This window comes from Artibeus jamaicensis, unplaced genomic scaffold (genome assembly GCF_021234435.1).
Source record: "Artibeus jamaicensis isolate MK-2021 breed Jamaican fruit bat unplaced genomic scaffold, CSHL_Jam_final scaffold_1689, whole genome shotgun sequence".
In the NCBI taxonomy this organism is placed as follows: domain Eukaryota; kingdom Metazoa; phylum Chordata; class Mammalia; order Chiroptera; family Phyllostomidae; genus Artibeus; species Artibeus jamaicensis.
The window spans coordinates 15858851-15874484 of NW_026522029.1; the positions used below are offsets into that span (position 1 = coordinate 15858851).

At 45.5% G+C, this 15634-nt stretch overlaps 3 non-coding genes across 3 annotated transcripts; all 3 read left to right on the forward strand.

The window, feature by feature from the left end:
* The first annotated feature begins 1712 nt into the window (after positions 1-1712).
* TRNAT-CGU (transfer RNA threonine (anticodon CGU)) lies at positions 1713-1785 on the forward strand. Its single transcript has one exon. It is a non-coding gene; the product is annotated as a tRNA-Thr (tRNA).
* A 3471-nt stretch (positions 1786-5256) lies between these two features.
* On the forward strand, positions 5257-5350 carry TRNAI-UAU (transfer RNA isoleucine (anticodon UAU)). The gene is made up of 2 exons: positions 5257-5294; positions 5315-5350. It is a non-coding gene; the product is annotated as a tRNA-Ile (tRNA).
* Positions 5351-9114: 3764 nt separating this feature from the next.
* On the forward strand, positions 9115-9187 carry TRNAF-GAA (transfer RNA phenylalanine (anticodon GAA)). The gene has a single exon. It is a non-coding gene; the product is annotated as a tRNA-Phe (tRNA).
* Positions 9188-15634: the final 6447 nt, after the last annotated feature.

Consider the following 15634-nt stretch of genomic DNA (forward strand, 5'->3'; position numbering starts at 1 on the left):
ACTAATTTAATGTCAAAGCAATGAAAACTTAAAGTCCTAAATTTAAGACCAAGATCTTAGTTTATGTAGAACATCATAGAATGCATTTTTTTTACCTTCATAAAACAAAAGACATCTAAGTCACATCATTTTGAGACAAAGTCTCAGAGGGAGGTATTAACTTACTTCACCAGCATGAGCATGTCTTTGCCACTGAAGACCTGAAATGTTTTCAGCAATGTCATCATCTTGAGGGAGTGAACAACAAACAAACAAAACAAAAAACCCAGGAACCAAGTGTAGATGACTGGCTAGTTGAACCACTAAGGAAAAAAGCACAAGGTGTCGTGGCACTTCAGAGACCAGGAACCTCCAGAACAGGAAACATAACTTGAGTCTGGAGTTCTAGACCATTTGGCCATCCCGACATTACCACTGTGGTTTCCCAAGTCTTACACGATAGACTCTGACGGTCAACGCCCGGCTGCATCCTAGGGGGAGGAGGTGGGGTGGGGGGAGGCTGTTTCTGGAATTTATTGGACCAGGAGAGAAGTCCGAAATCACTGAGCAATGGGGAGACAGCAGAGTATGGGTGTCACTGAGGTCCTGAGTAACTCCTACAGCCCTGAGATGGGGCGCTGGGCACTGAGGGACTCCAGCCTCGCCTCCCCTCCCACAGCACCCCTGGCCCAGGCCCCTTAGGGCCTGGCCCCACCTGTGATCAGGAGCCCAGGGTCACTGTGTTCTCTGTAACTCAACAAGCGTCCAGCTGATACAGGTTGATGCTTCTCCCGGCCAACCCACTGATCTGGGCAAGAGGGCCCCCTCCCTTGTTCTCAGCCCCTGCAGACTGCGATGTCGGGCCATAGTGCGGGGTCCTTCAGGAGATTTCCTGCCCTGCCTGCCCTTCCAAAGGATTCTCCAGAAATTCTGGAGCGTTCCCCAGATTCCTGACCAACAAACCTATGAGAGGGAGTAGATGGGGCTGAGTCTCCTGTACCCCTCTCCTTGTGTTGTGGTTGCTGGTTTTCCAAGCTCAGTCTCCACAAGGCTCCTTTATTTAGTGAAACGTGGCAGTTTCCTCGTATCTTGCCAGGGCTCCCGTGTCCAGAGCTCGTGTGTCTGGATCCAGCGACGCGGTGGAGCGAGAAGCAGGCCCGGACCCACCGTCCAGCCCAGGAAGAGCTTTGTCCAGGCCGCTGCGCCCCCGGCTGCCTGGACCTGGCCCTGCCTCGCTCTCGGCCTCTCTCCTAACACCTGACGTCGGAGATTTGGGACGAGGCACTGGGAACTGAAGCCTGGAGACCTGGGAGACCATCAGAGTGACCTGCGCTGCTGCAGGAAGGGCGCGGGGCGAAGGAAGCAGCTGCACCTGGTCCTCGACCCAACCCCGCATCCCGGCAGGTGGGCCAGGCTCTGCTTCCCGCTGACGCCTCATCCCACCCCACGTCACCCCGCCGCACCCCGCACCCCGCACCCCCTCCCCGCGCCGCTGCCCTGGTCCCAGCCGAACCCCACCAGGCGGATTGGGGGCGGGGCGCTGCTCTTCCTTTGGCAAAACCAATGGGAGAGGATGCTGAGATTCTGAGAGCGCAGTGATGTCTTTGTCCACAGCTCAGAAGCGCGCGCACACACACGCCTACACACACACACACACACACACACACACACACACATACACACGATCAGACCCTATGATCAAATTCAAGAGGAGTTAAAGAGCAAGTAGGCGAGGCTCTGTAGCTCAGGGGTTAGAGCACTGGTCTCGTAAACCAGGGGTCGTGAGTTCGAATCTCACCAGAGCCTGTAGGTTAGGGTTTTCCCTGTGAAAACAGACTCTTAGAGCTGCAGCTTCACTTGAACTTGAATGACAGCGGAAGTACAAGCAAGTGCTAATACGCCCTTGATTCCGGGGAATGCGATCCAACCTTCAGGAACCCTGAAGTTGCTACATGCTTTTTCCTGATACACACATACCTCTGATAAGGCTCAATCTACAAATTAGGCCCAGTAAGAAATTAATAATAATAATAAAATTCTAATACTAAGAACAATTATAAATATATTACCTACGATGACGTTTAACATAAACTAGGCACAGTAAGAAATTCATGGCAATAAAATACAAAACTTATAACAAAGTACTGTAATAAAGGTTGTGTAACTATGGCGAGTCTGGCAACGCACCTTACTCTGACCTCACCCTCTCGCGCTGGGAGATGACGAAACGCCTGCGTGGTGAGGTGAATGACGCAGCCGTTGTGACGTAGGCCACATGGACCTTCTGATGACATGTCAGAAGGGGGACTCTGTGCTTCAGGTGACCCTGGACCGTGGACCGTGACGCCGCGGGTTGTTGGACGTCAGGAGCGCACCATGCCCGCAGGTGGGGATCCTCCGTAGTCGAAGCCCCCCGCCCCTTTCTTTTGAAAGAACATTGTAATTTCAAAGAACATACGAAGTTGTCTCTCTTTTTCACAAAGTCTTGCTACAGAGGCTGTAATCCTTCAGCGGTCGTGTGGGTGGCTTTAATGATACGATTTTATCACTGCTTCTTAAAACAGCACCCAGTTCAAAACTTATGGATTATTTATTCCTGGAATTTTCCATTTAATATTTTCACACTGTGGTTGACCACAGGTAACTGAAACAGTGGAAATCAAAACCTCAGACAAGGGGGTACCACTGTGTAAACCAGCTCATAAACCGATTTGTATGTTTCAACCACCTGCAACATAAAGAGTCCTGGAAGCCAACAGAGACTATGTTATAATGATCAGTTTTATCAGACTTGCCTACATGGACGTTAAGCTTCCCTGGAGACACATCTTATTTGATATTGTCTCTTAAAGCCTTGCAGAATATGGACGCTGGTCTGTGCTCAGTAACTGTTGGATGAAGCCCAGCTAAAGAAGTGTAACCATAGTGTGGTGAGTTTGCAAATACTTTAGGAGGTATATAAATTACCTGAAGGCCAAGGAACCAGTGTCAACTAAGAGGGAAAAACAAGGAAAGTCACTCGGCCCTGATGAATATTCCACCTAACAATGAAGTGATGGATCCTCCTGGTCTCAGTGTATTGTCACGTAACTGGAATGAGCTGCCCCCCCCCCCAAAACAAGCCCTTGATAACATCTAAATGGCTCACATAAAAATGACCAAAATCAATAATCTATCAAAGATCAAAATGATGGAATCTTTTCCTACACCACATCTGCATTAAATAATAATATAAGAATACCCCTAAGACACAGACATATTTCCCAAAAATTACTCTGGATTCTTGAAACAACCCAACATGTTTGAAATTGTACTGTGTTTGAAAGTTTTACTGTAAATTGATAAAGACTCAGGGCAGGCACAGGTGATTGATTCACTTCCATTAAAATCAACCAGGGCAGCTGCCTAGTGCTGGCAACTAGAACTCTGTTTGCTCCTCAGAGTCTTCAGGGTTCTTTATGCTTCCACGAGCTCAGGACACTGCTCTCTCGGCTCAAAAAAATATCTCCCTCCTTCCAGCAAAGCCCTACTCATCCTTCAGAATTCAGTTGTAATTCATGTTACCCTCAGTAGAGGTAAGAGGTAATTTTTCATAGCACCATCAGTTCACCTATATTATAGCATATATCACATAATAACTAATAAAGAATTGATGTACTTTTTCTCTTTTTTCTTACTAAAACGACACTTCATAGTAGAAACAAAGCTTTCTTTAATACCGAATACCACAAGCCAGTCGGAATTCAAATATGTGTGATTAATAAAAAATTTAAAAAATGAATGAATGCTACTGTAACCGCAGAACCCATTCTGTCTCTTACGAAGTACTGAGTTGTTTTCAGAGACAGCAAAACAAAACTGCAGGCCATGCAGCTGAAGCATCTGCAGTGGAGAAAATATTGCAAATTAACCCTGGACTCGATTGGAACCTGAACACAGGAACCCTTTCAGAAGTGACTGGTGCGCTGTCCAGGAGGTCTGGTGCTGAAACCCCTAAATTCTTGTCTGGATCCCCGGATCAGAAAGGCAGATTCTAGCCTTCTTTTGTCTCCTTGACAGGCGGTTTCAAAATAAAGCTTTTTCTTTGTAGAAGCAGGTGTCATAGCACTGGGCTTTATGCCCACCAGGCAGCGGACCCCTGCTTATTAACAGTGCATTTCCAAACCTGCATGAGCTCTATAGCAAGAAGTTCTCAGGAAACTATTTAACTTGGGGTTAGAAGAAAATAACCAAAAATACTAAAGTCATCCTTGTAATACTTTTACTCTGGTAATGTTTATAATATTTCAGTTCACCCATTCAGGTGTATGATTTTTAACTATACCGATAAAAAGTTGTTCATTACAGGGCGCTGTGTTCAGGGATTTAAAAAATGCAACACAAGATTTCCATTTCCTCAGGTAAGGAGCTTGGAAGTCGCCTGTCCATCTTAACAACAATTAAAAAACTGATGAGACTGAAAAATCAACAACTCTGTTGACACCACAAGAGAGGGGAGCTCATAGGGAAACCCCTTCCGCCAAGACTGGAGACAGACCTGCGGCGAGTATAGGGGGTCATGGGCTCGCCGGAGCAGAGAGCCCAAGACGCAGTCTAGTTCCTTCTCTGTACAATTCTCCCCACCGACAGGAATCATTCCATAAAGGCCAGAAGGCTTCGTATCTCACGCGTCTGAGTGGTTCCACAGCTGCAGTTGCCCCAGGCCAAAACCAAGTAAATAAACCAGCAAACAAAACTGGCCTTTATAATCACAGTCTCCGGGGAGGAAGCCTGGACATTGGGGTGGGCATTCCGACGCAGAGGCGGACTGTCCGTAAAGGAACCCCTGGAGGCCCACACGGGGAAAGGGGCGGGGGCGGGGGCGGGGCGAGAGGGGGCCCGGGCTGGGGACGCAGCGGTCCGCGCCAACGCGCGCAGAGCAGGAGTGGTCACTTCTTCGGCGTTTTCTCGCAGGAGATGCCGGGCCTGCTGGCGCTGACTTCCAGGGAGGTTTTCCGGGGCCCTTGGGAGCTTTCCGGGGCTCGGAGCGCGCGGAGGGCGGTGCGCTCACCTTCTCGCTCCCGGATCGCGGGGAAACGCTGCTTCACTGCAGCGCAGAGGAAGCGTCGCCTCCTTCTTCCGGGAGACGCGTTGCACCCGCCAAGCCTGCCCCGGGGGCGGAAAGGCGCGGGTGCGGGGCCGCGGATCCCGGGGGTCTGGCTCCCGCCTCCGCGCGGGGCGCCGGCGGCCTGCGCGTCACTCTCCGTAGAGCGCGCGCGGGCAGGCCGGCGAAAGCATGCTCCAGTGGCGCAATCGGTTAGCGCGCGGTACTTATACAGCAGTATATGTGCGGGTGATGCCGAGGTTGTGAGTTCGAGCCTCACCTGGAGCATGTTTTCTTCCCTTTCCGGTGTGGGGAAAGGATTTCCTTCTTTCCCGTTTCCCCCTTTAAAGAAAAAGCTGAATATTGGTCATTATATTTTCCATGGTGAGACCACGGATACTCCCCTGATTAAGGAGCATGTTTGGTGGCCTTCGAAGTGGAAGAAGTCAAACCAGAGGATGTAGCTTGGGCAGCTCAGTGTCCTGTTTCCCTCTATAAACTGTGTCTTTAAACGATTCTTCGTCTCTGGGGACTGGGACTTGCGCTCTGCCACCTGGTGCAGGGTCACCCGGCTCACCCGTGCGCAGGCGGCCCCGCACCCTGCCCTGGACACCCACAGGTTTGCGGGGAGGTTGCCGAGCCCCACTGTGAAATCTGAACGCGCTCGGGCGTAGGTGCGGGTGTTGGCTTCTTCCCAGCGCCACCAGAAAAGAAACGGGCGGCCTCGTCTGGAGAACTAGGCGCGTCTGGAGTAGTGACTGAGGGTTGCTCTGTCCACTTTTCATCCAGAACCTCCCAGGTTCCATCCTGTCTCCTGTCTCCTAAATATGCGTATTCTCCCAGTTTGTCTTCAGCTGTCCTCTCATCTACATTCTTTGCATTATTTACTGTGATTCAGCATCTTTAGCTTGGTTGTAACATTTCTCTCCCACTCAGTCCTGTTGCTTTAATGCAGACCGATGCATCCTGCTGACCACTGGACCCACCTGATGGGAAATTCCCACAGGTGTGCAACAGCAGCTTGTGTGGAATGATCAGCCTCACACGCACTGGTCCTGAGGCTACCGGCGTGAGATAAACCACTTCTGATCTCTGGCTCCTCAGGTCTCGTGGGGAGAAATAAATAATAACGAAAAAATATATATATAATTACATAAAGCGGAGATACTTTTATAGAGAAAAATAAAAGGAGGATAAGAGGGGTAGGGGATCCCAAGGTCTGTGCTAGGAATGCTATTTTACATTAAGTTGTTATAGAAGTTCTCTCTAAGCAAGTGACATTTAAGCAGATGCCTGAAGGGAGTAGGAGAGAAAGCCTTGGACAGGTAAGGTGAAAGCCAGATCTAGCCAGAGGGAAGGACAAGCGCACAGGCCTGGGTGTGGGGATGGCCCCAGAAGCACAGAGAAGAGTGAGGAAAACACCGGGCATTTCACCATTACACATGAGATCAGCTGTAGGGTGTCCCTCCCCCCACTCGTTATTAAACTAAAGAAGATACCCCCTTCCTCATTTGCATGAGTTGTAATTATAAATGGGAATTGAATTTTATTAAATTATTTTTCTGCAGCTACTAAAATGTACATATAATATTTTCCTTTAGTGTTTAGTGTGGTGATTATATTGATTTTATATTTAAGCCAATCATATTTATAGAGCAAGTTCATGTGGCCATAATAGATTGATTACTCTTTTAATATGTTGATGGATTCGATTTGCTAATATCTTGTTTAGGATTTTCATCTGTTTCACTGAGATATCTTGGCCTGTGTGTTTCTTGTTTTATAACATCCTAGTCAAATTGTGACGTCAGCATCATACTGATTTCATTAAATAAGCTGGCAAGCTTTCTTTTTATGCTAATATTGGTAATTTGTGTTTTCTTTCATTTTTTTATCACTTGCTAGTGATTTACTGATTTAATAGATTTATATCTTATTTTTAGTGTTTCTTTTACTTTCTTAGGATTAATTTACTCTTTTTATCTAGCTTCTGGAGATGAAAGCTTAATTTTCAGACTCCCCCCTGCCCCCCCCCCAATGTACATTTAGAGGCAAGAGTTCAAAGTGAGGAATTTCCACGGTGCTCAGGCTGAGTTGCCCCCCACCCCCGTAGTGATATGTGACTGCGCACAGAGTAGGAAGCTCAGGAAGCTCACTCAAGCTTCCATGTCCATGTCTTCTATTGTGACTTCATTACATAGACACCAGTGACTGATTATGCTGTGTTATCAGATATTATTGCTTATTCTAAGGTATAGAAATTAAGATTGCATGATATTGGTGTGAAGATAGACTAAAAACAGACTAACAGGACAGAATAGCCAAAAACCAAAACAGGACAAAAAAACACCCAGATGCAATACAGTTTCCTGTTTCACAACAAGGAGACATTGCAATTTAGTGAGGACAAGATTGACTGTTCAATAAATAATACTGAGTCAATTGAAATCATATAAAAAAATAAAGTCAATTCTTATCTTAGCAATACATAAACTCAAGATGGAATTAAATTTAATGATTAAAAGTAAAACTTCTGGACACTCTGGTTTCTCTTCAGATCACATAAATCTTTCACCTTTTACTAATAATAAAACTTCTGGAAGAAAACATAGGAAAACAACTTCGTGATGTTAGTGTAGGCAACTATTTGTGAAATAGAATACAGAAATCAGTAACCACGAAGACTGATGAATTGGAATTAATTTAAATTTAACACTTTAAATACAAAATTAGGGCAGAAAGCATGCCACAAACTAGGAGAAGATATTTACAACACATACATCTGACAAAGCAGTCTATTTACAGTATTCAATGAACTATGAATCTATATTTTTAAAAGCCTGGCAACCTACCTAATTTTTAACTGGAAAAAGCACATGAAAAAGTGTAAACTATCATTAGTCATCAAAAAATACAATTTAAAATACTAAAGCAAATATCACTACATCCTACTCAAATACCTAAAATTAAAACGACTGACAAAACCTAGTATTGACTAGGCCGTGAAACCACCAGCAGCCTCATAAAGTGTTGGTAGTGTTATTAACTGGTATGTTTATTTTTGAAAACTATTTTAGCAGCGTCTAAGAGAGTTAAACATACACATACCACATAGGCCAGCAATTCTTTCTTTTCCTTCCTTCCTTCCTTCCTTCCTTCCTTCCTTCCTTCCTTCCTTCCTTCCTTCCTTCCTTCCTTCCTCTATTTATCTGATAAATGAGTGTTTGTGTTCGCCTAAACCCTTGCACAAGAAAGCTCAGTGCTTTTTCTAATAACTCCAAATTGGAAACCATGTAAATGCACATCAAGGTGGAATGAGTAACTACATGGTGGTATGTCCATTAAATGGAAGTCAGTGAACAGGAACAAACTGCTTTTACACATGAAAACATAGGTGAATCCCAAAGATTCAATAATATTGAGGAAAAGAAGCCAGGCACTAGAGCAGATTCTAGTTGATTCAGTGTGTGTGGACTTAAAACAAGTGACATTGTGTCTAGTGAATGAGTTTGAAAGTGGCTCATTTTTGGAAGTTATCAGCTGGGGAGCTGGTGGTGGACCCATAGGGATATAAACTTGCCAAGTTCACCAAGTTGCACTCTCACGACCTGCGTGCTTTACCAGATGTAACGTATACCTAACAGAGCAGAAAGGGAAGAAATGTAAACACCTGAGAGAATAAAATAAATTTGAGCACTAACTAGACATGATCCCAAATGGTGCTGTCTTGGATTCTAGGGAGCGCCCACTCCAGCGGCAGCTCGGAACCTCTGCAGCCCTGCCGGCAGCCACTGGTGCCCTGAGGGACCACATGTGGTTTCCTTTGTCACTCTGGGTTTTTTGTCCTTCCTATCATACTCTGTCAACTTTCGTGGGTTGCCCCAGTTCGATGTTACATTGATACACATATTTAAAATGGGCAAAATACCATTTTTTTCAGGAAACAAGACAAAAATAATCTTAATTTTCTGATACATAACATGCAAAAATGAAACTAAGGCGCTAGAAAGACTATTTAAAGGTGATTGACAGAAACCATAGTGCCACCTCTGGCCGAAATAGCTCAGTTGGGAGAGCGTTAGACTGAAGATCTAAAGGTCCCTGGTTCAATCCCGGGTTTCGGCAGAGTTGGGCCTCTCTTTTTGTGAGAGCCATTGAGATTCACACCTTGACTGTGCGAATAAGAAATACTGACTTAAAGATATTGCTTTAAGGGAAATGGAAGAGGGTGGAAGGTATGGAAAAAAGCCCTTTTATTTTTTCAACACAAACTTCTTTTCAAAGTTATCGTTCCACGAAGAGAAAAGGGTGCCACCAAGTGGCCAGTGAGTTCGGTGGTTAGAACGTGGGCCCAGTAACTCCAAAACTGTGGGTTCGATCCTGGTACTGGCCATTCTCCTTTTTTTTTTTTTTCTTTCTAAAAAAATTTATCCTCTCCCTGACAGTGAACTCTCCAATTTCAACCAACAACCTAAGATCACTTCACTTCAGAATTGCAAGTTCGCACTTGCTCCCTCTAATGGAACACGAAGGCTATAGGTGGTATTGTTTTTGTTTTGTTAAAAAGTAATATAAAAGAAGTAGGAAGGGTTTGCTGAAGAAAATTGGGGTAGGAGAGTGGGAGCGAGGTGGGTGAGTTTCAGGGAAGGAAAAATTAAGAGGTAGGAGAAATTCCCTTTATTTTTATTCAGACAAACACAAGAACATCAAGGAACTTATTTTTTTTCTGAAAAGATCATGCCTCCTTGAGTGGCTAGTTGACTCAGCTGGTTAGACTGATACTGCCCAACTTCAAGATTTGCTATAATGCTACAGTGATCTAGGCAGTGGGTACCAGTGAAAGAATGAACAAATAGACTAATGGAACAGAACAGAGAGCCTCCACATACACCTGCAACAATCTAATCGGCTGACCTTGGACAGGGGAGCAAAGGCAGTTCAAGAAAGAAACAATAGCCTTTTCAGCAACAGGTCTAGAACAGCCACCGACATGCTAAGAGAGAGAGAGAAACTAGACACAGACCTTACGTATTTTCTCAAAATTAACTCTCAAGTGGGTAACATATCAGACCTAAATACAAAACTTCCTAATTTTCTAGATTACTTAGGAGAAAACTAGTTCACTTTGGGTTTGGCAATGACTCCTTTAGATACAACACCAAGAGTATCATCTATGAAAGAAAAAATATAAGTTGAACTTCATTAGAATTAAAATCTTCTACTCTGTAAAGACCCTTGAAAAGAATGCAAAGATAAGCCATGGGCTGGAGAAAATATTTGCAAAGCACATCTGATAAAGGCCTAGTATCTAAAATAGATGAAAGAATAGAATAATATTCCATCATCCTATCCAGGTGGTAGAATATTATTCAGCACTAAAAAGAAATCCATTATCAAGCCATGAAAGAACATGTTGCTATGTGAAAAAAAGCCAGTCTGAGAAGTCTACAATAACATTATGGAAAGTGCGGAGAGAGAGATAAAAGATCAATGATTGCCAGAGGTTTGGGGGTGAATAGGCAATGAACAGGTGGAGCACAGGGGATTTTTAGGGCAGTGAAAATACCGTATGTACTGTAATGGCGCATATATGACGTTATGCATTTGTCAAAGTCCATAGACCCCAATGCGAACTGTGGACTTTAGGTAGTAATAATGTATCAGTATTGGTTCATCCATTATATCACGCTAATGCAGGACGTGAATAATAGGAGAGAGTCTGAGGTGGGGAAAAGGGAGTAGGTGGTAACTGTACTTCCTGCACAATGTTTTCATAACCCTAAAAATACTCTACAAAGTAAAGTCTGTTTCAAAATGTAAGCATCGGTTCATAAGTGGAAAGACTTTAAGTTAAAAAAAAGCTATTAAAAGACAGAATTCCAGCAGTTACACTGGGCCATTTTTGGAGGTAATGAACTAAACTGTCACCATAGTGCCAAAGCATTAATGGAGGGGGGTGTGGTTTGAAAGGAGTTCTCCGGTCGATTTAGAGTTATTCATCGTACCAAGGTTACACAAAAGCCAACAACGTAACAAAACCAGAGAATACTCAGACCAAGCATCAAAATCAAATCTTTACCAAGTCGCTGCAGACAGATGCCTGGGCACAGGGATAAGGAACTGGACTCTCTGTGGGGTCCCCAGATGGCCATCAGGACAGGACCACAACACACCTGAAAGAGCTCAGTGCCTGGGTGGAGAAGATGAGTGTCCGAGGTGGGTTTCCCTCCTGAGTGAGTCGTGGCACCAAACTGTCAAAGACAAGAATCTGGTCAGGGAGCGTTTGATTTTCCTCAGGTGATTGTAACAGGGAGTGAGCCCTGCAGATTCAAACATCAGTGTTCCTGCAAGGCCGTCTGCCTTAGACATCCACAGGGAACAGCAGACAAGTCACAGGTGAGGCTGTTTACATTTCGGGGAAGTCTCACTCATATGAATGGGAAATATTTATCTCTGTGTCTAGCTACTTGAAAGAGGATTGCACAGAAAAGGGTTAACATAGCAGGCCTGAGATTGCTACCCTTAGAAAGACCCCTTTAAGACTGACCTTTAGCTAACAACTGGGACCTGAGAGCTCCCGCCATTTCTTAGATGACAGGGGGCTCCCTGCGCCTGAACCATTTGTGAAAAAAAGTATGGTTTTATGCTGAACACCTGCTTTCTAACTGGGAGCCTGGAGTTTTGGTACATGCTGGGCAGCCTGGAATAAACACACCGGACTCCGGGTCCCTGACGAACATTCCCCATGTGTTGGCACAACTGTTGGCTGAAGGAAGAAAGCACGTCCTGTGTGACCTGGGCCTGGTCTGCCTCAGACTCAGCCCATGGGCGTCTTCTCTTTGCTGGGTTTGCTTTGTGCCCTTTGCTGTAATAAATTGTACTTGTGAGGATGACTTTATGCTGAGTTCTTCATGAGTCATAGAACCAAGAGGTACACAGGGGACCCCCAGCACCCCCAGCACAGGGACAAACAGTTCTCAGCTAATTATTCATGAAACAAAGAACAGGAAGTTGGCCAAGAGTGAGAGGGGAAGACTCTGTCTGCTCTTTTCACCAGTTTCAGGCCAGGAGGAAAGTTTGTGCTTGGCCTTGTCCGTATCTTAATAGTATAACGTTTTGCATTACATAGGAATTAGGGCTTGTTGACTTCAAATGCCTCATGCAAGTTTTTTTTTCATGTAAGATACACTAATGAATCGCAATGTCTCCTTGTCACAAAACAGGGAAGTGTGTAGCATCTGAGTCATCTCCCTCCCATTAACTCTCTATTCTGTCCCCTCTGTCTGTGTGTCTCTCTTTACCCCAATATCACCCTGTCTTACTTTTTTTTTTTACCTTTAAGATAAGTAATAATACTGGATAATCTGAAAACACAGGACAATTTAGTAGGGAAAGATCGACTCTTTCATGCATAGAAAACCAGACAAAAATAATCTTAATTTTCCTGAGATGGGACATTTAAAAGAGAAACTAAGAAGCTAAAAAAGACTATTTAAGAGTAACTGAAAAGCATTGGGCCTGGCCAAAATAGCTCAGCTGGGAGAGCATTAGGCCGAAGATCTAAAGTTTACTGCTTCAAACCTGGCTTCTGACAGCTGCTTTTGTGAATGCATTTCACTATATCTTTACTTTCTCAATTATAATTTACAGTCAATATTATTTTGCATTAGTTTCAGGCATACAACATAGTGGTTAGACAATTATATATAATACTTTACAAAGTGTTCCCCCTGATATGTCTAGTGCCCACCTGGCACCATACACAGTTATTACAATATTATTGACTATATTTCCTATCCTGTACTTTACATTCCCATGACTATTTTGTAACTACCAATTTGTAATTTTTCATTCCTTCATATTTTTCACCCAGTCTTCCCACCCTCCTCCCTCTGGCAACCATCAGCCAGTTCTCTAGCTACGGGCTTGTTTCTATTGTCTGTTCATTTCTATTGGTCTTTAGATTCCACACATAAATGATTCGGTATGGCATTTGTCTTTCTCTTTCTGGTTTATTTCACTTAACATGATACCCTCTTTGTCCATCCACGCTATCGTAAGTGGTAAGATTTTATTTTTTATGGCCAAGTACTATTCTGTATGTGTATATACCACAGCTTTAATATTTACTCATCTATTAATGGGCACTTGGGCTGGTTTTACAGCTTGGCTATTGTGAATGATGGTACATTGACCACAGGTGTGCATATATTCTATCGAATCAGTGTTTGTTTTCAGATAAGTCCCCAGGCGTGGAATTGCTGGTTAACAAGGCGGTTCCATTTCCAATTTTTCAAGGACCCTCCTACTGTTTTCCACAGCGGCTGCGCCGTGTGCATTCCCACCAACAGCGCACTGACTGGTGTTCACTTTTCTCCACATTCTCACCGACATGTCTTGTTTGTTCATTTATTGATGGTAGCCATCGTGACAGGTGGGAGGTGATACCTCATTGTGGTTTTGCTTTGCATTTTCCTCATGATTTGTGACATTGAGCATCTTTTCATATGTCTTCAGGCCATATGTATGTCCTCTCTGGAGAAACACCTATTCAAGTCTTTTGCCTATTTTTTAATTGGATTTTTTGTTTTTCTGGTGTTGAGTTGTACGAGTTCTTTGATTTGGGGTATTAATCATTTATCAGATGTATCATTGGTAAATATGTTCTCCCATTCAGTTGATTGTCTTTTCATTTGGTTGATGGTTTCATCTCCTGTGCAAAAGCTTTTAGTTTGATGTAGTCCCATTTGTTTATTTTTTCTTTCATTTCCCTTGCTCAAGGAGATATGTCAGAAAAAATATTACTAAGAGAAATGTCTGAGATTTTACTGGCTGTGCCTTCTTGTAGGAGTTTTATGGTTTTTCACTGGTTACATTTGTATTTAACCCATTTTGAGTTTATTCTTGTTTATGGTGTAAGATGGTGGTCTGGTTTCATTTTTCTATGGCACGTATCTGTCTGATTTTCCCAACAAGGTATATTGAACAGGAATGTCTTTCAATTTTCATACTAATCTGGGGCCCTGAGAATCTGGCATTTCCGCAAATCTCGCAGCCTTTCTCCACCACCACAGAAATCCACCAGTTTTGCTGTGACCCGGGCCCTGCAGGAGCCTCTGGTCCAGCGCCGGTGTCACTGCCCGTGACATCACTGCCTGTGCGGGATCCTCAGAGACTCTGAACACGCGTTTCCTCAACCCCACGGGACCAACCTGAAAATAACAGGCCCTTAAGTCACAGGAACTTAAAGAGAAGTTTGCAGTCCAGCAAAGACTGGACTCGACCTCTACAAAACATTTTCTGTGGATTTTGAGTCCAAATTCGAAGAATTGAAATCAGAACCCTTACTGAAGTCTGTGAAAACAGCTCAAAGGTGTTGAGAGAGGTGGCAAGCGGGTGCCAGGGAGGGAAGTTGCCTTCACATTTGCACAACGTCAACAAACAATACCATTTGCTTAAAACACAGTGTCCTCGTGGCCGGGCAGTTCAGTTGGCTGGAGAGTGATGCTCCTACCGTCACAGTCGCGGTCCCCTCGCCGTACAGAGGTTATGGCACTGAACACGCTTCGCCTTCCAAATTGAGCCACGAAAAATGCAAGATGGCCGTTGATCACAATGAGAATTTCTGACTCTCTTCTCCCAATGGAATACAAATGCTCTCGTTTTTTTTCTTCTTTTAAATAAAAAGTAACTTCAGGAAGGATTTCACGAAAACGAGGGACTATAGTGGGAGAGAGGCGGGTTAAGGGAGGGGAAATTAAGAAGAGTCACGAAATTTGCCTGCTTATGGTAGTTTTCACTGCAACTTCAAGAGGTGATGTTATCTTGGCGCTTTGAGCGGGTTTCCGTGGAGCAAAGGCAGTGGACGTGGGCCTCATTCCCTCGGTTTCCAAGGTCAGCGCGAGGCTGCCCCTGGCTTTCCTCGGAAACCTCCCCCCGGCGCCTCTAGAAGGAAGGACAGGCCGCCGCGCCGCCCCCGGGGCCGCCTGTGTCCCCTCCGCCTGTCGGAGCGCTGGGCGCCGGGAGGCGGCGCTGTGGTCCGCGCGTCCCGCCTGCGCGCGCTGACGGACCCCGCGCGGCCGGCGCGGACGCGGCCGCACTCTCGCAAATCTGCGCTCCGGTCGAGACGCTCCCTCAGTTTGGGGTCCGGGGTTTCCCGCTCTTGTCGAGGCTTTCCCGGCCTCCCCGCCCGGCCTCCACGCGGACACGGGAGGTCGCCGCCCTCATCTTCTCCTGGGTCTTCCCAGGGGGGCTCCGTGGGATCTGCCGCCCGCCGCGCCCGGTGTCGCAGCTCCGGGCCGGGCGGCGGCGAACGCGCCGGGCTGAGTGTGCGGTCGGGGGCTGCGGGAGCAGCCAGGCCCGCGTCCGCACGCCCAGCCCTCGGGGAGTGGGCAGGTCCCGGCTCCCGCCACTAGTCCCGGTCTGAGGAGCACAGCGTGCGTCAGGGGTCTCCGCGCGCGGGGACTAACCAAAGGCGAAAAACTGCTGGTGGAGAAGACTACACTGGTAGAAAAAACAACAACTTCTGTTTCTTTTTCTTTAAAGCTTCTCTGATCTTAAAACCATCCTTTC